A 23,157-nucleotide genomic window follows, 5' to 3' on the forward strand; every position below is an offset into this window, starting at 1 on the left:
GGTGTGAATGTGTGTGTGCACGCAGATGCATGTGTGTGAATGTGTGAGTGTGTGTGTAAATGTGTGGGCATGAATATGTGTGTATGTGTGCCTGTTGTGTGTGTGTGTGTGTGTGTGTGTGTGTGTGTGGTATGCGGGATAAAGCCAGAGAAAAACGCAGACTTCTGTTCTTCACGGCTGACCCCAAGTGTCAGCCCCACTTTGTTGTCCTCCTGCCCCGTGATGTTTGTTGCCCCTCCGCAGGCACCCTCCCTCGCCTCGTCCCCTCCCCTTCTGTCCCCTGTTTGAGCAGATTGAGTGGGGTTCCTCTCCCTGTAGTCATCATGTCCTGAAAACACCAAGCTGGTGTCCCGAGTTCATGGAAACCGAGGCTCGGTGATAGCCAGGCAGGTGTCTGGGCTGTCGTGTCTGACACCTGGGCGCCCGTCAGCCTCCCGCACCCTCGAGCTGCCTCTCTGTGGGCGACTTCCATGGCAGGACCATCACTGGCTCCTGGCATGGGTGGTGGAGACAAGTCAGGGTGAGAAGGAGGCCTGCTCTCTAATGCCTCAGGAGGAGGGGCCAAGCTGATGAGCTAAGGTCATTTTCTCTGTTGATCTCAGCTGGCCACACCCTGGAGCCAGGGGCTTGTTTGGGGATCACGAACCAGATATTGGAATTCTGGGTTCCAAGTGGATGTTCTCTGGGTTGAGCAAGGCATCCAGGAACAGAGATTGGGCACGAGTCCCTTGAGGCAAGTGTCCAGCCTGTTTCCAACCCTGCTCCTTCTCGTGTGTTCCTCCCGGTGTGGGCTAAGAGCCGGGCCTCCCTGACAGACAACGACTGCAGGACACAGGACTTGGAGGGGCTGAGGGTAAAGGTGCAGGAGTCCCACACTCCCCAGGAACCCTCTGGCCCCCACGCTCCCTCGGTGTCCTGTCCTGCCCTCTGTCTGCTGCTCCACCCCATGCATCTCCTCCTTGACTCTGAACTCAGGGAGACAGCTTTGTGCCCCCAGAACATGGGCGGATGTTTTGCAGGGATTAAAGAACGAGTGCTTGTTGAGCAAAGGAAGCCTTTGAGAAGAGAGGAGAGCAGGGGGCACTGGGCCTCCTTGTGAGGTCTGCAGCCCGTGGCCTGCCGGGAAGCATCTGGGAGAACCTCACCATGGGCCCTCCCTACAGTCTGGACGACCTAGCTTAGTCACTCAACATACATGATATTGAACTATGAAAGATCTCCAACCTGTGTCCAGAAGCCTTCATACATACCAACTGCAATACAGCAACCCATGTTGGATTTGCTCCCAATTTGTAATTGGAGTTGATAAACAAGGGAAGCCTGCATTTATTAGATGGCTGGTTTGGAAGCCTCACTAACCATCTTCTGTGGTCGATTTCAGTTGTTTCTTTCCTGCATGTCAAAAATGCACTGTGATGTAATTCGAATATGGGTCTACTTTATGGGGTGGAACCATCAGTCATCCTGACTCAGGAGTTGGGCTGGACTGCGGGCCAAGGCTCACTGGGGGCCCACCAGACACTTTGCTGGAGTTTCGAATCATCTGTGGGGCTCCAGCCAAAGGCAATTGCTGATTTGCGTTCTATGAAGAATCCCACTTTTTTTGTTCTCTCCAGATCATTTTACTCCCTTTTTAAGAATTCCTTTAGCCAAAAGTGATTACTCCAAGGCTTATGTCCTGGAAAGTCCTGGAGTCAGAAAGAACTGAATTTGAAACGCGTTGTGTATCTTCTGTGTTATGATTGGCAAGTCATTTTCCTTTCCAGGGCTTCATTTGCCAAATGGGGCTAAAATAGCTTACACAGGAAACGTATTTTTTGCATCAGATGAGAAGTAAATAAAAAGGCTTCGCAGGTTTAATACAAGCTCAAACTACGCTGTATAAATTTTCTCAAGTACTGCTAGTTAGATAGTTAAAAAATGAGCTGGCCATCACAAGGCATGTTGTTTAGTCAAAAAAAGTGACTCCTGCATGTTTCATTTAGTCATTCTGCAATTATTAGGCATCATCTATTTTCAATGACATGCGATGTATTCTGCTGAAAATAAAATGGCTTTAGATACCATCTTACTGTCTGGTAAGGGAAAGAGGACATGGTATTGATAATGGCAAGGTCCCTTCACCCTAAATTATTTCTTTATTTTTATTTTACTAAATGTATTTCCTAAATCAAATGAGAATATATTTGGAATAAGGCTGGGTACAAAAGAATTTAGCTCTAGTGTTTGAAATAATGAAAAATCTGGAAGAAATATGATTGTTAAGGTCCAGTTTTATGCCGCGAGCCATGGGCATTCTTGGCATTGGAGTGTTGGGCTTCTGGGTGCTCTAGGGAGTTCCAGGTCTCAGGTTGGACAGCTTGACCATTAAAAACGGCTGAGCCAACAGCATAGAGTCCAGGGCTGCCTTCACAGGCATGCGACCTGGGCAAACACACAAGGTCTTGTGCTCAAAAGGGCCCTATGCTTGCTCTAATGCTCTGTTCTTTCTGTCTTGAAATTCTTTTTCTTAAAAAAAATTTTAAAAATGATTTTATTTGTTTAAGTTCTGGTGTACAGGTGCAGGATGTGCAAGTTTGCTACATAGGTAAATGTGTGCCATGGTGATTTGCTGCACCTATCAACCCATCACCTAGGTATTAAGCCCAGCATGCATTAACTCTTTTAACTAATGTTCTCCCCTGCCGGCCTCCCCCAACAGGCCCCAGTGTGTGGTGTTCTTCTCCCTGCGTCCGTGTGTTCTCATTGTTCAGCTCCCATTTACAAGTGAGAACATGTGGTGTTTGGTTTTCTGTTCCCGTGTTAGTTTGCTGAGGATGATGGCTTTCAGCTTCATCCATATTCCTGCAAAGGACATGATCTCATTCCTTTTCATGGCTGTATAGAATTCCATGGTGTGTATGTACTACATTTTCTTTATCCAGTCTATCAATGATGGGCATTTTGGTTGATTCCATGTCTTTGCTATTGTGAATAGTGCTGCAGTGAACATACGCATGCATGTATCTTTATAGTAGAATGATTTATATTCCTTTGAGGATATACCCAGTAATTGGATTGCTGGGTCAAATGGTATTAATTTTATTTCCAAATTAGGTTTTGTAAGTGAAGTTCAATGGGACAATGGAGCATGTGCCTTGAGTGCAACGTGCATGTCCCTGCTCCCTGCTGTCCCATTCACATGTGGCCTTCTCAATGTCTCCTTGACAGAATCTTAGTGGACCCCCCCAGTGTAGAGGTTCAGCAAGATTGCAAGTCAATACAAGGTGAGCATGCCCTGGAAAACTTTCAGCTTCCATAGAGTGTTGGCAGAATGTGCACATATGAAGAAGTGAAATAGAAAAGTGGAGTTAATTTTCTGCAGCGTTTCCATTTTTCTGGTAAGAATGAAATAAACATGCATGTACAAGCTGCCAAGCACAAATTGTATATTATTCTATGCATGAGTTAAATGCTCTTATATTTGTGTTTAAACTGGAGTTGCACGATATAAAGATGTATGATACACTTCATACTAATAATTTAAGTTTAATTTTTCTTTACTTCGAATGACAATACATAGCAAACAAAAACACCACGACAAGTAGGGAGAGAGAGGAAGGAACAGTGAGGGTACATTTCAGTACTTTGCAGGGCACGTTTTCCTGCTTTTGGAGCAAGTGCCTCTGCTTCTACGTTTTATGCTGTGCCCCACAGATTATGCAGCCACTGCTGACCAAGTCTTTTGTTGAGATTGAGACACAGATATATTACACCATATTCTAGCAGGATGAGGGTTTGCAGAAGCTCATATAACAAAGTGCTCAGAATTAGAGTTGAAGCCACTCTACCAAGGCTTCATAGGAATAACCAGATGGTGGGAATTGGTGAGAAGGAATCTCTTCCCTTTGAAAGTTGGATTTTCCTTGGAATTGTGTATATCTGGTATGATTATTCTTGTGGTGGACCAAGGCCCAGAGAAGTGCAGTGTTCCACTCAAAGTCACACAATTCATCAGCTGCAGGGTAGACCTGAACTCAGGTATCCTACATCCTGATGGCCAGAGTCCTCAGCCTATCTTTTCTACTCCACACCTGGAAGCCAGGTGGGCACATATCCTCATCTGTGCCTTTTTGATTTTGTAATGGGCACTCATTCTTCAAACATTCAGTGAGTTCTACCTTGTGTCGGGTCACAGGCCTGGTGCTGGGGAGACGGCTGTGCTAGCAAGGAGTGTGGGCTATTGGTTATGCACTTGGTTTTTGGAGATGGACAGAACTGGGTTCAGAGGGCAGCTCTCTCCCTCATTAGCTAAGTGATGCTGGCCATATCCATAGAGCATTTGAAGAGCTCCTGCCCAGCCTGGGGCTATTAGTATGGCAGTGAGCAGATGGGTGCGCTTTCCTCCTGGAGGCTAGAGCTAGGGAGATAGATATCAACAAAGCCAGTACAAAAATATTTATTTACTGTGTGGTAAAGGCTGTGAAGGAAATGTGCAGGGTTCAAAGGGAGATTGTAACAGAGAAAGTTACCAAATTTTTAAAGTCTCATTTCCTACCTGCAAAATGGGAATAATAAAACCTATGTCAGAGGTTCATGAGGAGAATTAAAAGAGATACTTCAGGCTGGGCATGGTGGCTCATGCCTGTAATCCAGCACTTTGGCAGGCTAGGGCAGGCAGATCACTTGAGCTCATGAGTTTCACCACTAGGCTGGGCCACGTGGTGAAACCCCGTCTCTACTAAAAAATACAAAAATTAGCCAGGTGTGGTGATGAGCGCCTGTGGCCCCAGCTACATGGAGGGCTGAGGTGGGATGATCACTTGAGCTGGGAGGTGGAGGATGCAGGGAGTCGCGATCACGCCACTGCACTCCAGCATGGGCAGCAGAGTGAGACCCTGTCTCAAAAAAAAAAAAAAAAATAAAAAAAATAAATAAAAGAGATACCTCTTGTGTGTACTAGCTGATTTTAAAGGGAACTACTTGGGAAGCACAAATTTGGCCCAAAATTGGACCACTGAACTCTCTTGCCTTCTTTTAAGATACTATGTCCATACTTTATCTTTGAAAGAAAGTCAACTGTTATATTTATTCTCAATAAACAAAGTTACCTTTCAACTATTAATAATTATTGTTAGCTATGTTTATTACAGACAGAGTTGCAGTTTAAAAGAATCTGGAAAAACCCTAACAGTTAACAAAACATTTGGGGTAAAAATTTAAATTTCTCCCAAGTGCTATATGATGCTATTTACTTGGATCATTCACCAATTAAATGTTCCTTCTATTTAATAACATCATCTGGACACCTATCAGAAAGATACACTGTGAGTAGCCTCACTTGTATTTTGTCTTATTCAAGCCTTGAGACAGGGCCCTTGCTTTGTATATAATTTTTTGACCAATGCTAATACAACGGTCTATAATAAATGTATTCAATTAAATAATATAAAGCACTAACACTTATAGTTTTCTTATAAATATTTAATCTTATGTTTATAGTAATATTTTTCTTCGAAGGACTATATGCTTAAATATTTATTCTCACCAGGAATTGCATTTTGTGTCATGACAGAAGTTGGGAAAATGATTAGGAAAACTCAGTGATTATTTGGGGGAATAAAAACAGCATCATAGGAAACTTATGTGAAAATAAAATATACCAAAAAACCCCATAAAATGTAAGTATAACCATTTCTAAATGATCACTTAAAAAGGGTTCCAAAGAAACATTTCTTCTAGTTCCTGTCGTAACATACAAGTAATATTAAAAATTCTTGAATAAAGACGATGGTTGTAAAATTCTGTGAATACACTGAAAACCAATGAATTAAATGGAGGAATTGTACGGTATGTTGGTATGTGAATTATATCTCAATAAAGCGATTTTTAAAAAAACTGAAAAAACCTCTCCAAAAACCAAATGTCACTCTTCTCCCCTTTTTGTTAAAATGAGAAGAGGGGCTACTAATAATTATATTCTGTCTTCCAGCCATCTGCTGAAGGTCTTCTCTAAAACCAGTCAACTAAACAACCAACCAACCAAACCTAAGCCTGTATTCCACAGCTGCTGTGAACAAGGACACACAGGGCTTTTTTCTTTAGGAAGCTTCCCCTGTGCTCATGAGTGGGATGAAACTTGTCCTCTTCCGTGGTGTTTCGTCCTGGCTCTGTTGGGTTGTTTTTGGTGGCATTGAACAGAAAATCTGGCCTAGTGAGGCATACATAATGACCCTCATATGTAGAGAGAAGTCCAGAGGTGTGTGAGTTTCAGGTGCTGAGTATCAGGGGTTGGGTGGGTGCTTGGCTCTGATTCTTTGTGTTTCTCTGGGTCCTGCTTGATGTGTGAGCTTCACCCTTGGGCTGGTAGCAAGATGACGGCAGCAGCAACTCTTGCTTCCCATGAACCTCTTCCTATCATCTGGGACAACGTTTCCCAGAAGCCCCAGGGAGAGGCCCCTCATGCCACATCTCATTGGCCAGAAGTGAGTCATATGTTCACACCAGAACTCATTGCTGGCTCAAGACATGGAGTTACACCATCTGGCATAGACCAATCAGGATCTCCCCTAGAACGGGGCTCGCCAGTTCCTGAATTCCACAGTGAGCTGGCAGTTTCCCTGAGCACCATCAGGGCTCTGACAGGAAGAGACAGCAGGCGGATGCATGCTGGGAAGCAGCCGCATGTTCTCCCTGGGCTTCATGCTGCTTATCTGTCTATACTTTGTGCCCCTTTTCTGGATGCCTGAAGGCCAAGGCCAGAGGCTTGCTTATCTCTGAGTCTTCCTCACTGCTCGACACCCAGGCTGTAATCCTGGGAGCGAGCTGATTAGATTGCCTTCTTTTTAAAGAGAATTAAAACAAAAACCCAAATGCTATGAGTGCATCACCAGTATGTAGACACTGCCATCCACTGTTGTCTTTGGTGGTACTTAAAAAAAAAAAAACAACCTTAACACCGACAGCATGCTTACAAACCTGCTATATCTGCAGTGAGCAAACAATTTGATTTTGCAACAGTAGCAGGCAACTCCTGACGCACATTCTGGATAACGGTTTCTTTTCGGCAGGCAGCCATCTCCCGTCTGTTGGTGAAATTGACCTCTCCTCATCTTCCCGGTATCTTCTCCCAGAGTCTACATCCTTGGGGTGTTTGCTCATAAGCTCAAATCAGGCAAATTCCCTGTTTTTAATACATGGAGACACACACAAGACATTAATACTAAAACAAAACCTACCTGCACACAGATCCTTTTTTATCTGTGATGTTTGTTTTCAAACTTCCAAAATTTGTTTTCAATCCATCCTTGAAATCCAGAGGAACTTTCTCTGGATCATTAACAATGGAATGTCAACAGAAAGCGAGGCCTGCCACTGTGCATAAGAAATGGGTGTGGAACCAAGGAGAGAAAAAAGAGGAAGAGTAAAAGAATTTTTACTCCCTCCCTTCAAAAAGTCACACTTTACTATTTCTCTCTCATTTTCATCAATCACCAGGGCAATACCCCCTAGATCAATGCATTAACTTGTTTGTTTTTTACAATGAAGAAAAACTTCATAGCCTCATCATTCATTCCAGAGTGTGGGGGAAAAAAACAAAAGCCAGCCGCCGAAATTTGCATGGTGCTCAATTATACATTAGTGAACATCACTTGGCAATCTGTTCATATCAATTTAATTGGATTTTAATACTGCCTCTGATCTTGTTTTCTAATTAACAGCAGTGCTTGGAAATAAAGCAGAACCATGCACCCAGCAACACCTTTGATCTCGACCATATGGAGCCCCACCAAGCTCTGGAAAAAAATCTCCCTTGCCTCCACAGCCAGCCGAGAGATGCGGGGGCCCCCAGATGGCTGGATACCATGGGCGCCTGCACCCCATGGCTTGTCTTGTCTTCTGATTGGTCCCCAACCTAAAGGCAGGGGACTTGCTTGTCACGCTGGAGGCAAATCCGTGTCCCCAACGTTGGTGAGGTTGACAGTTTTCACAGCTCAGTTTTGGGGGGCAAATATTTGAGTAAACAGCCCTGACCCTGTTGCGTTTGTTTTAAAGTGGAGTCTCACCATCAGGACAGAGCAAAAATGTCATGGGCCCCTAGCCCAGCGTGGAAAGCTCACTAAACCATTCTTCCAGCTGAGCTCTTTCTCTTTTGTTAAGTCCTTGGGTCTCTAACTTTGCTGATCATTGTCTTGAGAACTGACCACATGGGAAGACTGATTACACAATGGGTCAGCCTGAGAAGGAAAAAGCCCATGACTGGTGACATCGGGGGCTCCAGAGGGAAGCTGGCTGGGGCAGAGGGAGCAGGTGGGCTATGGCCAAGGGCCAAGGACCTGCATCCTCATCTTCCTCTCACCAGCATGGGGACTGGCAGGTTTAAGAGGCAGTTAGGGGAGACAAGTGTGAGTAATGGGAAGAGCACTGGCTTTCACCAAGCAACCAGGTTCATGGCAGCCGTCATGTGACCTCGGGCACGTGAGTCCACCTCTCTGTGAGGCAGTTTGCTCATGGATTCTTCTGCAATTCTGAAATCCGAAAGTGCCAAAAGTCAATGCTTTGATAATTTCATAGCAGACTCATGTGGCAGCAAAGCCTGACCTGAGCTGACATGAGACTATTTGTAATCTTTATTTATGCTGCTTAATGCAGGTACTCATTCTGCTGTGGAAATAGTCCTGTCTGGGACAGTTGAAGGCTGCCCTAGACTCCATTGGAGTATTATATGTTTACTTTTGTAAAATCCAAAATATCCTGGATTCTAAACCACACTGGGCCCCAGGAATTTAAGAATAGGGGTTTTGGACCAGAGCCTTCCTTTGGGATGTCAGTTAATCAAGCTAGAGCAGTGCTTCTCTCCAGGATGATTTTATTCCCCAGGGAACACGTACCAATGCGTGGAGACATTTTTGATGATTGTAACGTGTGTGTAGGGTTCCCACTGGCATCCACTAGGCGGAATCCAGGGATGCTGCGAAACATCCTATGATACCATATGACAGAAAAAGAATACTCCAGTCTCAAATGCCCATCATGCTAAGGGTGAGAAACCCTAATCCGTAGAATAGTACACATTCTAGCTTTATTCTTATTTCACCACTCTGAGCTCCTCTTCCTTCCGCTGCCAATTGGAGAGCGTGAACAACTGCCTCCAAGAGTTCTGGGGAAACCGTATGAGACAGTAGACATGACTATGCCTTCTAAACTTTACCACTCAATAGAAAAATGAAAGATAGTTTACTCATTCAAAAAATAAAGCGTTGGCCAGACCCAGTGGCTCACGACTGTAATTCTAGCACTTTGGGAGGCCGAGGCAGGTGGATCACTTGAGCCCAGGAGTTAGAGCAACATGGCGAAATCTGTCTCTGCAAAAAAAATACAAAAAATTAGCTGGGCGTGGTGGCACATGCCTGTGGTCCCAACTACTTGGGGTCTGAGGTGGGGGGGATCACCTGAGCTCGGGAGGTCAAGTCTGCAGTGAGCCGTGATTGCACCATTATACTCCAGCCTGGGTGACAGAGCAAGACCTTGTCTCAAAAAAACAACAACAAGAAAAACATAAAACCACCACAACAAAGGATAAAGTGTGTTCTTTGTAACCCTGGTCTTCATGATAAACACTTACCTGTGTATACACCATGGGTGCCAGGCAGTGTGCAAGACACGTGGAGAGGGATTCATGGTCTCCCCTTTCAGGGAACTTGTAGCCTAGTTACTCTCCTGCTAGAGGTAACCATTTATAACTTAATCTATAATTTAGATGTTCTCGAAAGCAATATTTCCTTTGACTTGTGTTAACCTTTAGACTTCCCACTTTCTGAAGAACCCCAGCCCACGCACACACACCCCTTGTTGCTAATTAGAGAACTTTGATATGCAGGAGACAGCACTAATAAAGAGCCGTAAATAGCAGGTCCTGCCTGGTTCCTGCCTCCTCTGAGCTCCTCTCACTCCAGCTGGAACCACTTCATCCCTACTTGCAGGCTTAACTCCAAAGTTAGGTTTCAGAAACAGCATTGCCTATGTAGTGGGGGCCCTGGAGCAAGGAGCTGTCTACTCTGTTAGCTCAGCTTCGAGTCTTCATGGATTTAATCCACCCCCACACTTGTGGACTGTTTGTGGCCTGTGGGCTTTGGTCTTGTCCCAGGTCCGGTCTCCTGAGTTCCAGGTTTGGAAACTGGGCTTCTCTGCTGTGGTGCTTCCTGGTGACTCAGGTCATTCCAATCCCTTTACACTTTGCCCTTCCTTCTGTGGGTATAGGCTTTCCCTGCAGATATCGGATCCTGTCTCTTAGCAACCAGTGAATGGCAGCCTATTTAGATGTTGCCTGCCTGTTCCCCGACCCTGTCCTTGGGTTCCTGTGACCCTGATCCTCTGTGAGGCAGGACATTTTATGGAATAGGCCATTCTGGGATGTAGAGGTCAATTCAAACTGTCATTTCTGGAGCACAGTGACTTCTGTTTGAAGGACCATTGATTGGCCACAGTCCTTGCTATAGTGTACTGCATTCACTCTGGTGTCTGACCATTTCCATTCCACCTGTGCCCTGCAGAAGTTACACAAGCTCCTTGGATGTCAACCAGCCTTTTGCCTTGGCTCAGATGTTAGATACATGCATGACAAGCTCACACATACTTCCTTAAATATGACCAGGTGTATTGGTTAGTATTAGTAATACTGGTTGCTGAAATAACCAATCCTTAAACCAGCTCTCGGGAGATATAAAAGCAAGATTTCTTGCTCATATCATCATCTGATGACCGTCAGAAGCCTCTTCTGGGCAGATTATCTTCAAGTGGGGACTCAGGGATCCTGGTGTTTTCTACTGTATGACTATACTGCCTTGGATTCCTTTGCTTCCAGCCACGTGGATTGGAGGGAAAGAGACAATGGAAGGTTATATGGGACTTTTGGGGGACAAAGCTGAGAACTGATGTGTATGACTCTTACACTCACATTCAGTTGGCCAGAATTTAGTGACATGACCCAACCTGACCACAGTTGGGCTGGGAATTATAATCTCCCCATGCATCCTGGAAGAGGACATGGGATTGATGAGCTTCTAGATAATGATGGCCACAATCCATCTTTCTGATTGTCAAATTACTGTTTGACTCTTCCTCCTACACATAGAAGACACTCACCCCTTCCCAAGGGGAGAAACCTCAAAAACCGTCCAGTTGCCATCCAGTCTCTATGTCCAGCTGAAAGTCCAGGATTTCTGACTGCTACATCATCCTCTACATCTGGTCCAAATGTGGCTTCTCATGAACCAGCGACTTATGTACCACAGTGACAAGCTGCTTGGCCCCATACACTGAACATGAGGTGGTGGAACAAAGGCTGGGTCCTTGCAATAAATACTTCCTTTAGGAAAAGGAATGAGTGGAAGACATTAGCAGCCCCCGATTCATAACAGGTCCGAGATCCTCAGCCTGGGTGTGCATTATGAAGGCTCTCTGCACCTGACTTCTAGGGACTGTCACTGATGAAGTTCTGGTCTTGGTCTCTGAAAGAAACCCCTGGGTCCATGTCTCTCTGCAACTCCTGCTTCCATCCCTTAGGGGAGTCCCCTTGTTCATTTCTCTCCTTAGCCACCTCTAAAGTTGTTGTTGGGGGCATGCTCTTCTTGGAGGCTGAGCAGCCTTTGAAGGCTGCATTCTCCTTGAGGGGAGGTTGGGGGCTTAAATGTTTTTAATGCAAATCAATTATTGATTGATTGCCTATGATAAGCTTTTATTCATATTTTTAAAAATTGAGGTACAATTTAAGTATGGTAAAATTCACCTTTAGTGCATACTTCTGACATTTGACAAAGACTCATAATCATGTAACCGCTGCCACAGTTGAGAATTAGGATAGTTCCACCACCTCCCCAAATTTCCCGCATCTTATTTGTCATCAACCCCTCCCCCAGCTCTAGTCCCTAGCAACCTGTGATCTGTTTTGGAATCATACAGTACGTAGCCTTTGGGTCTAACTTCTTGCACCATGCATAATGCATTTGGGATTCATCCAAGTTCTTTCCCGCATCAATGAAACAGTTTCTTTATTTTTATTGCCAAGTAATATTCTAAGTATATAGATGTCACCTCTTGAAGGACATTTGTGTTGTTTCTGGTTTTTTGGCTGCAAGTAGGATAAAGCTGCTGTGAATAAATAGAACATTCACATATAGGTTTTAACTTTTCATTTCTTTTGGGTACATAGAAAATGGAATTACTGGGTCATATTGTAAGTGTATGTTTAATTTTATGAGAAACTGCCTCTGTTTTCCAAAGCAGTGGTACCGTTTTGCATGCCCACCAGCAATATATGGGAGTACCAGTTGCTTTCTGTCCTGTCAGCACTTGGTGTATGTCTTTTTTATTTGAGCCATTCTAATAAGTGTGCCTTTGTATCTCATTGTAGCTTTAATTTGCATTTCCCTAATAACCGAGCATGTGTTTATTTGACCTTTATCAATCTTATTTGATGATCGATCTCTTCAAATCTTTTGCCCATTTTGTTATTTAGTTGTTTTCTTATTTTGGGTTGTGAGAGTTCTTTATATACTTTGAACACAAGTCCTTTCTCTGTTATGTGATTTGCAAATACTTTTTCCTAGTCTTTTGGCTTGTCTTTTACTATTTTTTTCTTTTTTTCTTTCCTTTTTTTTTTTTTTTCGTTTTTGAGACAGAGTCTTGCTCTGTCACCCAAGCTGGAGTGCAGTGGCACAATCTCGGCTCACTGCAACCTCCACTTCCTGGGTTCAAGCGATTTTCCTGCCTTAGTCTCCCAAGTAGCTAGGATTACAGGCGACCGCCATGACTCCTGACTAATTTTTGTACTTTTAGTAGAGATGGGATTTCGTCATGTTGGCCATGCTGGTCTCAAACTCCTGACCTCAGGTGATCCGCCTGCCTTGGCCTCCCAAAGTGTTGAGATTACATGCGCGAACCTCTGTGCCTGGCCTGTCTTTTACTGTTTCTTAACAGTGACTTTTAGAGACCAGAAACTTTCGTTTTGATGAAGTCTAATTTATCAATTTCTTTCTTAAAGATTGCAATTTGTGATGCTGTATCTAAGAAATCTTTACCTAAGCCAAAGTCACAAAGTGTTTCTCCTGTTTTCTTCTAGAACAAAATGTGTTTTAAATCTTGAATAGTGAAAGGCTTTAGAATTCAGACTTCTGGTTTCTTTAGATGCATATCCCTTAAGCATTTAGTAAGCTTCTGATCAATTTGCCTGGCTCCATTCTGTGTACTGGTAGCCACACCCAAAGTCCCTTTTGAGGTGTAATTCTCAGATGGGTTTCATTTCTTTGCTTTTTCTCCCCTGCGTTTCTGTTTCTCTCTCTCTTTCGATTTACTGGTGTTTCCTTGGAGTTAAAAGACTTGAATAGAAATGCCACACCCTTAATCTGAATCTTTGCTTCAAGTTCCTTTACCCAACTCAGAAGATTTCCTAGGCCTTTGCCCTTCAAACCTTTTAAAATCCTATTTCTGACTTCTGGGGACTTGAAGCATTTGGCTTTTCTAACCTGGCAAAATCCCAAATTTCTGGACTCTCTATTCTCCTTCTATTCTGCTTGCAAACTGGTCAAATCTTTCCTCAGTTTATCTCTTTCTTTAATAGTTTTCCAGATGCACTCAAATGTAGCTGATACACGCAGATTATCAACGCTGTGTTTTCCAACCGCCTCTCTAGAGCTGTAAGTTCAGTAGCCACAAGTTCTGCCTGCCACATAATCACAGGCAACAGTCTTAGAAAGTGCCTTTCCCTGGATAACTTAAATGTCTAGCCATCTATCCTCCAAAATCTGTTTCCTCACCTCCTGACACTTGACTGATAATCCGATGACATCTGTTTTAGAATATAAAGAAATCTGCACCCCACTTTTGTCTCCTTGTTCTGTTAATCAGGATAAGAAACAGTAGTTGCTATAACAAACAATCCAGCATTTCAGTACCTTAACATAACAAAAGCTGACTTTTGACTTGTGTTAGAGTCCATTGAGTTTCCTCTGAGTACTGACTGGGCTCCTTCCACAGTGCAGCTCCCCTATGTCCAGAGCCTTTTACCTTCAGCCACAAGGACAGAGGAAGCAGAGAGAGCCTGAAGTAGTCTGTAGAGTGGATTGGAGCAGGACTTGACAGGTGCCTGTGTGTCCACTCCCATTCCATTGGCCAGAACCGAGGCACATGGCCCTAACATCACTGTAAGCAACACTGGAAAGTGTAGTCTTCCTGTGTGTCCAAGAAGACAGGAGTGGTGAGAATCTCGCTGGATCCGTCCTAGAACTTTTTCTTTGACAAAGAGATGGGGGTTCTCCCCTGAGTTAGATCTCTCCTGGCTCTTTTAAGGATTGTGTATTGAGTAAAACCTCAGCACCTTTTAAAAAATCCATCTGTCCAGTGATTTATTGGTAAGCATTTCAACCTGCTAGGCATAGTGTTTGCAAGGGGGAGATGGGAGGGGAAGGGAGTGGTCCTAACATGTAGTAAGTGGCTTCTATGTTTCTAACACTTGAAATGATTATTTATTTATTTATTTGTTTTTGAGATGGCGTCTTGCTCTGTTGCCCAGGCTGAAGTGTAGTGGCATGATCTCGTCTCACTGCAACCTCTGCCTCCCAGGTTCAAGTGATTCTCCTGCCTCAACCTCCTGAGTAGCTGGGACTACAGGTACCTGCCACCATGGCCAACTAATTTTTGTATTTTTAGTAGAGACAGAGTTTAACTTGTTGGCCAGGCTAGTCTCGAACTCCTGACCTCACGTGATCTGCCTGCCTCAGCCTCCCAAAGTGCTGAAATTACAGGCATGAGCCACCACACCTGGCCTGGAATGATTATTTAATCCCCACAGTGATAGAGATACCTGTTTTATCCCTCTTGGACAGATGAGTGAACTGGTTCAGAAAGGCAAGATTGCGCTCAAGGTCATAGAGCTAATAATCTGATCAACCACAATTAAATCCTACATTCATTCTACATGACTAACCTATGTTAGTCCATGGTTGCGTCTCTGGGTCACCTATGTTTGTACCACAAGGAGGTTTATATCCTCTAAGTATAGTCTGGTGGGGCAGACAGACATCAAAATCCAGTGAGACAAGAGGACATGGTATTGTCAGAGTACTGGCCACCATAACTGGGGGTGGAGGAGACTGGGAAATCTAGAGGGAAGGACATTTGAGCTGGGCTTCTGCAGAATAGCCAGAAGCTCACCAGATAGTGGAAAACAAGGTACTTGCTACCTATGGTTTCCCATGGCCTCTGCTCCAGGCTAGGCCCTACAAGGGGGGACCTCCCTAAAGTTTCAGTTTGAGGTTCTTATTTTAATTTACGGTGCTTGTGATGCGGGGTTCTGGGAAGAAGAACTAAAGGAAATTGCTGTTTTGAGCCTGCTGGGCTGTGTCCCCAGTTGGTGCAGATATTCTGATAAGGTGTGGTGATTGTGACCTCACAGAGCCTCTCTGCTAGGAGATAAGGGCAGATGAGTTGCAGAAAGAGCTTCCTGTCATGGGCTGATTGGCTGGCGGGGCGGATCTGTAGCTGCGGCTGGGCCAGCCCTGCAGAGGCCGCTGACTGGGTCAGTGAAGTGCTGAGGCTGCACTTCTTGCTCTACCTTCCATGGTTGTGTCTCTGGGTCACCTCGTCCATGGAGGACCCCTTTGAGACATGCGGGTGCAAAGGAGAGAATAGTGTTTTAGGGGATCCTTAGAGCTGGTTTCAGACTTGCTTATGTTATTAGTTAGCTATGTGGTTGCAGCAAAGCCACCTCTCTTCTCTGAGCGTCCTTCTCCCATCTATAAAATGGAATTATCAGTCGACTTCAAAGGACTGTTGGTGGTGTTCAGCAGTCGGTGAACCTGGAGTTCCTGTGAGGGCACCGGGTGTAGAATAGATGCTCAATCAAAGGTGGCTACATTGTGTCATTGCCATAAGGGTCGTGATTGTCCCACCACTCATTATCCTGGTCTGATTTTGGCTTCTGCTCTCTGGTGAATCTTGAGTTCTGTAGCTTTGCACCAAGCTCTGGGATTTCAGCTATAATTAGTCTTATGCACAGTGCCATGCCTGGAACTTCCAGGCTAGGAGAAGAGACTGGACTTAACAATTGATCAACCCCATAGGCCACGAATGGGGTGAGCTCTGTGGGTGCAGAGGTGGGCTATGGGGTCTCACCAAGACCAGCGAGAGAGGTTCCACCAGGAGCCTTCAGCCTGGTAAACAGCAGGCCAGGGCTGTGACTCCGATCTTGCTCTGCCTGACTCTGAAGACGCCGTGTTCTTTGGTAGCTATGCAGTGAGGTCACCATGCTCTAGGAACCAACATTTGTCCTATTTGGTGTCACCTCAGTCTTTTGGGTTCAGTCCTCAAAATAGGTAAGTGTCAGAAGTCGTCCCTTTTCCTTTTTGGATTGTTGAAATGCTGCAGGCTTTTTCCTCTTCCTCCCTCCCTCCCTCCTCCTTCTTTCCTTCATTCCTTCTTTCTTTCTTTCTTCTTTCGTTCCCTTTCTTCTTTCCTCCTTTCCTCCTTCCCTTTCTTCCCTTCCTCCCTCCCTTCCTTTTGATGCTGCTTCACAAGGTGAAACTGTGTCCCTGTGAGCACACGATCTGTACGTGTTGCTGGAGCATTGTACTTGAACTCCGATATCATCCCTCCTCTGTGTACACCATGAAAACCAATTTGCTACCTAGAGGAGTCCAGACACCTCAAATGTCAAAGGAAACTTCTCTTTCTGTCTCTGTCTCTTCCCTGTTCTTTGGGAGGGGCCACAGCTTGAGGAAAGGGCCCATTTATGGGGGCCAAGGAATCATTCAAGGGGGCCAGGGAATCAATTTTTACTCATCTACTAAGGAGCAGCTCCAGGACTGGCCCAGGGCCCTGCTAGAAAGAACATTCCAATACAGGCTGACAGGCTGTAGAAATTAACACGCAGTACAATGAGGGGTGGTTATTCACATAGGTTGGGAACAATAACAAAAAATGCGGGAATATTAATTGGTGTGCCATGTTCATAAAATGAAGAGGGGGGAGGAGAGCTTGAAATGACGGGGACATAAGATCTGGGCTCACTGCAGCCTCCACCTCCTGGGTTCAAGAGATTCTTGTGCCTCAGCCTCCTGAGTAGGTGAGATTACAGGCGCCTGCCACCACATCTGGCTAAGTTTTGTATTTTTAGTAGAGACAGGGTTTCACCATATTGACCAGGCTGGTCTCAAACTCCTAACCTCAAGTGATCTGCCTGCCTTGGCCTCCCAGAGGTTTGTGATTACAGGCATGAGACACCGTGCCTGGCCCATGCATGTGTTTTGTTTGTTTTGCAGTTTTTTTCATTGTGTTAACATATACCTAACATAGAATTTACCATCTTAACCATTTCTCAGCATGCTGTTAATGGCATTAAATACATCCATAATCCTGTGCAAGCATCTCCACCATTCGCCCCCCAGGACTCTTCACTGGAAACTCTGTCCCCATTAAACACTAACTCCCCATTCCCCTCCCCCAACCCTGGCAACCTCCGTTCTACTTTCTGGCTCTATAAATTTGACTACTGCAGGTACCTCATGCAAGTGGAATCATATGGCATTTGTCCTTTTTCTTTTCTTTTTGAGACAGAGTCTTGCTCTGTCACCCAGGCTTGAGTGCAGTGGCACAATTTCAGCTCACTGCAATCTCTGGCTCCCAGGTTCAAGCAATTCTCAGCCTCCCAAGTAACTGGGATTACAGACATATACTACCAAGCCTGGCTAATTTTTGTATTTTTAGTAGAGATAGGGTTTCACCATGTTGGCCAGGCTGGTCTTGAACTCTTGGCCTCAGGTGATCTGCCTTCCTTGGCCTCCCAAAGTGCTGGGATTACAAGATGTAAGCCATCAAAACTGGACAACACTTGTCCTTTTGTGACTGGATTATTTCACTCAGCATAATGTCTTCATGGTTCATCCATGTTGTAACATATGTCAGAAGTTCTCTCCTCTGTAACACTGAATGATATCACATTGTATGGATAGACTTCATTTTGTTTATCCATTCCTCTATTAGTGGACACTTGTGCTACTTCCATGCTTTAGCTATCGTGAATAATTCTGATGTACAGAAATGCTGAACATAGCTGTACAAATATCTCTTCAAGAAAGTGTTTTCAATTCTTTTGGATCTATACCCTGTCTTAGTTCATTTGGGATGCTTTGGATCGGGTAATTTATAAACAATAGGAATTTGTTGTTCACAATTCTGGAGGCTGGGAAGTCCAATATCAAGGTACCAGCAGATTCAGTTTCTGGTGAGGGCCTGTTCCTGATAGATGGCACTTTCTGGCTGTGTCTTCACAGGATGGAAGGGATAAAAAAGTTCCTTTAGTCTCTTTTATGAGGGCACTAATCCCATTCATTAGAGTGGAGCCCTCTTGACCTAATCACCTCCCAAAAGCCCCACCTCTTAGTACCATTACATTAGAGATTAGGTTCCAGCATATACATTTTGAGGGGACACACACACTCAGACAGTAGTATAGCCAGAAGTGGAACTGCTGAAATACATGGTGTATTACTCTGTTCTGGCATTACTATAAAGAACTACCTGAGACTGAGTGATTTATAAAGAAAAGAGGTTTAATTGGCTCACAGTTTCACAGGCTGTATAGGAAGCATGGCTGGGGAGGCTTCAGGAAACTCACAATCATGGTGGAAGGTGAAGAGGAAGGAGGCATATCTTTTTTTTTTTGAGAGTCTTGCTTTATTGCCCAGGCTGGAGTGCAGTGCCAATCTTGGCTCACTGCAACCTCTGCCTCCTGGGTTCAAGTGATTCTCCTGCCTCAGCGTCCCAAGTAGCTGGGACTACAGGTGCATGCCTCCATGCCTGGCTAATTTTTTGTATTTTAAGTAGAGACAGGGTTTCACTGTGTTAGCCAGGATGGTCTTCATCTCCTGACTTTGTGATCTGCCTGCCTTGGCCTCCCAAAGTGCTGGGATTACAGGTGTGAGCCACTGTGCCTGGCCAGAAGGAGGCATATCTTAGATGGCTGAAGCTGGAGGAGGACAGTGGCGGCGGGAGGTGCTACACACCTTTAAACAACCAGATAGCGTGAGAACTCACTCACTATCACGAGAACAGGAAGGAAGAAATTTGCCCGTATGATCCAGTCACCTCCCACCAGACCCCTCCTCCAACACTGAGGATTACAATTTGACATGAGACTTGGACGGGGACAACAATCCAAACCATATCACAAGGTAATTCTAGTTTTTTATTTTTTGAAGGACTGACATACCATTTTATGCAGTGACTACACCATTTTACACTCCCACCAACAGTGCATAAGTGTTTCAATTTCTCGACATCCTTACCAACCCTTTTTTTTAACTTAGTCTGCTTAAAAAATTACTGTTTTGAGATTTCTTTATGTATTCTGGTTATGGTTCTTTATTAGATATGCAATTTATAAATACATTCTCTCATTTTGTGGTTTGCCTTTTAAGTTTCCAAAGTGTCTTTTGAAGAACAGAAGTTCTTAGTTTTGATGAGTTCAATTATAATTTTTTTCCTTTAAGAATTGTGCTTCTAGTGTTATATCTAGGAAATATTTGCTCAACCCTAGGTTACAAAGATTTTCTTCTATGTTTTATTCTAGAAGCTTTATAGTTTAATTTTTTACATTTAGTTTTATCATTCATTTTGGGTTAATTTTTGTATATAGTGTGAGGTATGGATTGAAGTTCTTTTTTGGCATATAATTATTTAGTTGTTCTAGCACTATTTATTGAAAAGACTGTCTTTCCTTCATTCAATTGTCTTAATATTTGTGTTCAAAATCAGTTGTTCATATCTATGTGAGTTGATTTCTGAACTTTGATCTAGTTGTCTATTTTAGCACTGATACCATACTTTTTTGACCACAGTAGTTTTGTAGTAAGTCTTGAAGTCAGTTAGTGTTAGTTGCCCTACTATGTCCTTCTTTTTAAAAGTTGTTTTGGCTAGTTGTTTAAAAGTTGTTTAAAAGTTGGTCATTTGCATTTCCATACAAATTTTAACGTTGGCCTTCTACAGAAAAGCTTGCTTGAATTTTTATTGAGATTACATTGCAGCTATAGATCAATTAGAAGAGATGTGATATCTTAAAATTATGAATCTTCTGGTTCATGATTATGAAAACTTCTTCTTTAACTTAGATCTTTCTTAGTTTTTCTCAGCATTTTAGTTTTCTGTATTCAGGTCTTCCACATCTTTAGTTAAATTTATCCCCCTAAATGTTTCTTATTTTTTAATGCTACATAAATTTTTTTATTTCAATTTCTCGTTGTTTATTTCCAGTCTATAGAAATATAACTGAATTTTATATTGATGTTATATTCTGCAGCCTTGCCATACTCACTTATTTAGTTTTAATCAATTTTTTTTTGCGTGTTACATAGAATTTTCTATATGGGCAATATATCCATGAATAAAAACAGTTTCATGCTTTCTCTTTCAATATAATTCCTTTTATTTCTTTTTCTTGCCTTACTGCACTGCCTAGAACTTCCAGTTCAATGGTGAATTGAAGTGGTGAGAGCAAACTTCTCTGACTTGCTTCTGAGCCTAGGATGGAACAATTTAGTATTTTACCATTAAATATACTATTAGCAAAAGATTTTGGGCAATCATCCTTATCATATTGAGCAAGTTGTCTTGCATTCCTAGTTTGTTGAGTGTCTTTGTTTTTCTTTTTTTTTTAAATGATGGGTCCTTTTATTTATTCATTCACTACACATCTTCAGAAATGAATGCTTGATTTGGCCAAGTGCTTTTTATATGTCTATTAAGATGATCATATTAAAAAAATTTTTTTCTGTCTGTTAATATAATGAACTATGGTGATTTTCAGAAATTAAACCAATCGTCCAAGATGGCCGAATAGGAACAGCCCCAGACTACAACTCCCAGCATGAGCAACATAGAAGATGGGTGATTTCTGCATTTCCAATTGAGGTGCCGGGTTTATCTCACTTGGGCATGTCAGCCAGTGGGTGCAAGACAGTGGATGCAGCCCACTAAGTGAGAGCCAAAGCAGGGCTAAGGCATTGCCTCACGTGGGAGGCACAAGGGGTAAGGGAATTCCCTTTCCTAGCCAAGGGAAACCATAACACACAGCACGTGGAAAATTGGGTCACTCCCACCCTAATACTGTGCTTTTCCAAGGGTCTCAGCAAACGGCACACCAGGAGATTATATCCTGCACCTGGCTCAGAGGCTCCCATGCCCATGAGGCCTCCCGCATTGCTAGCATAGCAGTCTGAGATCTAACTGCAAGGTAGCAGCGAGGCTGGGGGAGGGGCGCTGGCCATTGCTGAGGCTTGAATAGGTAAACAAAGCAGCTGGAAAGCTCGAACTGAGTGGAGCCCACCACAGCTCAAGGAAGACTGCCTGCCTCTGTAGACTCCACCTCTGGGGACAGGGCATAGCCAAACAAAACGCAGAAGAAACCTCTGCAGATGCCTGTCTGACGGCTTTGAAGAGAGTAGTGGTTCTCCCAGCACGGAGTTTGAGATCTGAGAATGGACAGACTGCCTTCTCAAGTGGGTCCCTGACCCCCGAGTAGCCTAACTGGGAGGCACCCCCCAGTAGGGGCAGACTGACACCTCACACGGCCAGGTACCCCTCTGAGATGAAGCTTCCAGAGGAATGATCAGGCAGCAAAAATTGCTGTTCAGCAATATTCACTCTCCTGCAGCCTCTGCTGCTGATGCCCAGGCAAACAGGGTCTGGAGTGGACCTCTAGCAAACTCCAACAGACCTGCAGCTGAGTGTCCTGACTGTTAGAAGGAAAACTAACAAACAGAAGGACATCCACACCCAAATCCCATCTGTACGTCACCATCATCAATGACAAAAGGTAGATAAAACCACAAAGATAGGGAAAAAACAGAGCAGAAAAGCTGAAAATTCTAAAAATCAGAGCACCTCTCCCCCTCCAGAGGAGCGCCGCTCCTCACCAGCAATGGAACAAAACTGGATGGAGAATGACTTTGACGAGTTGAGAGAAGGCAGCTTCAGATGATCAAACTTCTCTGAGCTAAAGGAAGAAGTTCGAACCCATCACAAAGAAGCTAAAAACCTTGAAAAAAGATTAGATGAATGGCTAATTAGAATAACCAATGTAGAGAAGTCCTTAAATGACCCAATAGAGCTGAAAACCCTGGCACGAGAACTACGTTACAAATGCACAAGCTTCAGTAACCGATTTGATCAACTGGAAGAAAGGGTAACAGTCGTTGAAGACCAAATGAATGAAATGAAGCGAGAAGAGAAGTTTAGAGAAAAAAGAGTAAAAAGAAACAAACAAAGCCTCCAAGAAATAGGGGACTATGTGAAAAGACCAAATCTACGTCTGATTGGTGTACCTGAAAGTGACAGGCAGAGTGGAACCAAGATGGAAAATGCTCTGCAGGATATTATCCAGGAGAACTACCCCAACCTAGAAAGGCAGGCCAACATTCAAATTCAGGAAATACAGAGAATGCCACAAAGATACTCCTCGAGAAGAGCAACTCCAAGACACATAATTGTCAGATTCACCAAAGTTGAAATGAAGGAAAAAATGTTAAGGGCAGCCAGAGAGAAAGGTCGAGTTATCCACAAAGGGAAGCCCATCAGACTGACAGTGGATCTCTCAGCAGAAACTCTACAAGCCAGAAGAGAGTAGGGGAGGGGGTGGCAATATTCAACATTCTTAAAGAAAAGAATTTTCAACCCAGAATTTCATATCCAGCCAAACTAAGTTTCATAAGTGAAGGAGAAATAACATCATTTATAGACAAGCAAATGCTGAGAGAGTTTGTCACCACCAGGCCTGCCCTACAAGAGCTCCTGAAGGAAGCACTACACATGGAAAGGAGCAACCAGTACCAGTCACTGCAAAAACATGCCAAAATGTAAAGCCCATTGATGCTAGGAAGAAACTGCATCAACTAACGAGCAAAATAACCAGCTAACATCATAATGACAGCATCAAATTCACACATAACAATATTAACCTTAAATGTAAATGGGCTAAATGCTCCAATTAAAAGACATAGATTGGCAAATTGGATAAAGAGTCAAGACCCATCAGTGTGCTGTATTCAGGAGACCCATCTCACATGCAGAGACACACATAGGCTCAAAATAAAGGGATGGAGGAAGATCTACCAAGCAAATGGAAAACAA

This window comes from Colobus angolensis, unplaced genomic scaffold, assembly GCF_000951035.1.
Source record: "Colobus angolensis palliatus isolate OR3802 unplaced genomic scaffold, Cang.pa_1.0 Scaffold32, whole genome shotgun sequence".
NCBI classification, from domain to species: Eukaryota; Metazoa; Chordata; class Mammalia; order Primates; family Cercopithecidae; genus Colobus; species Colobus angolensis.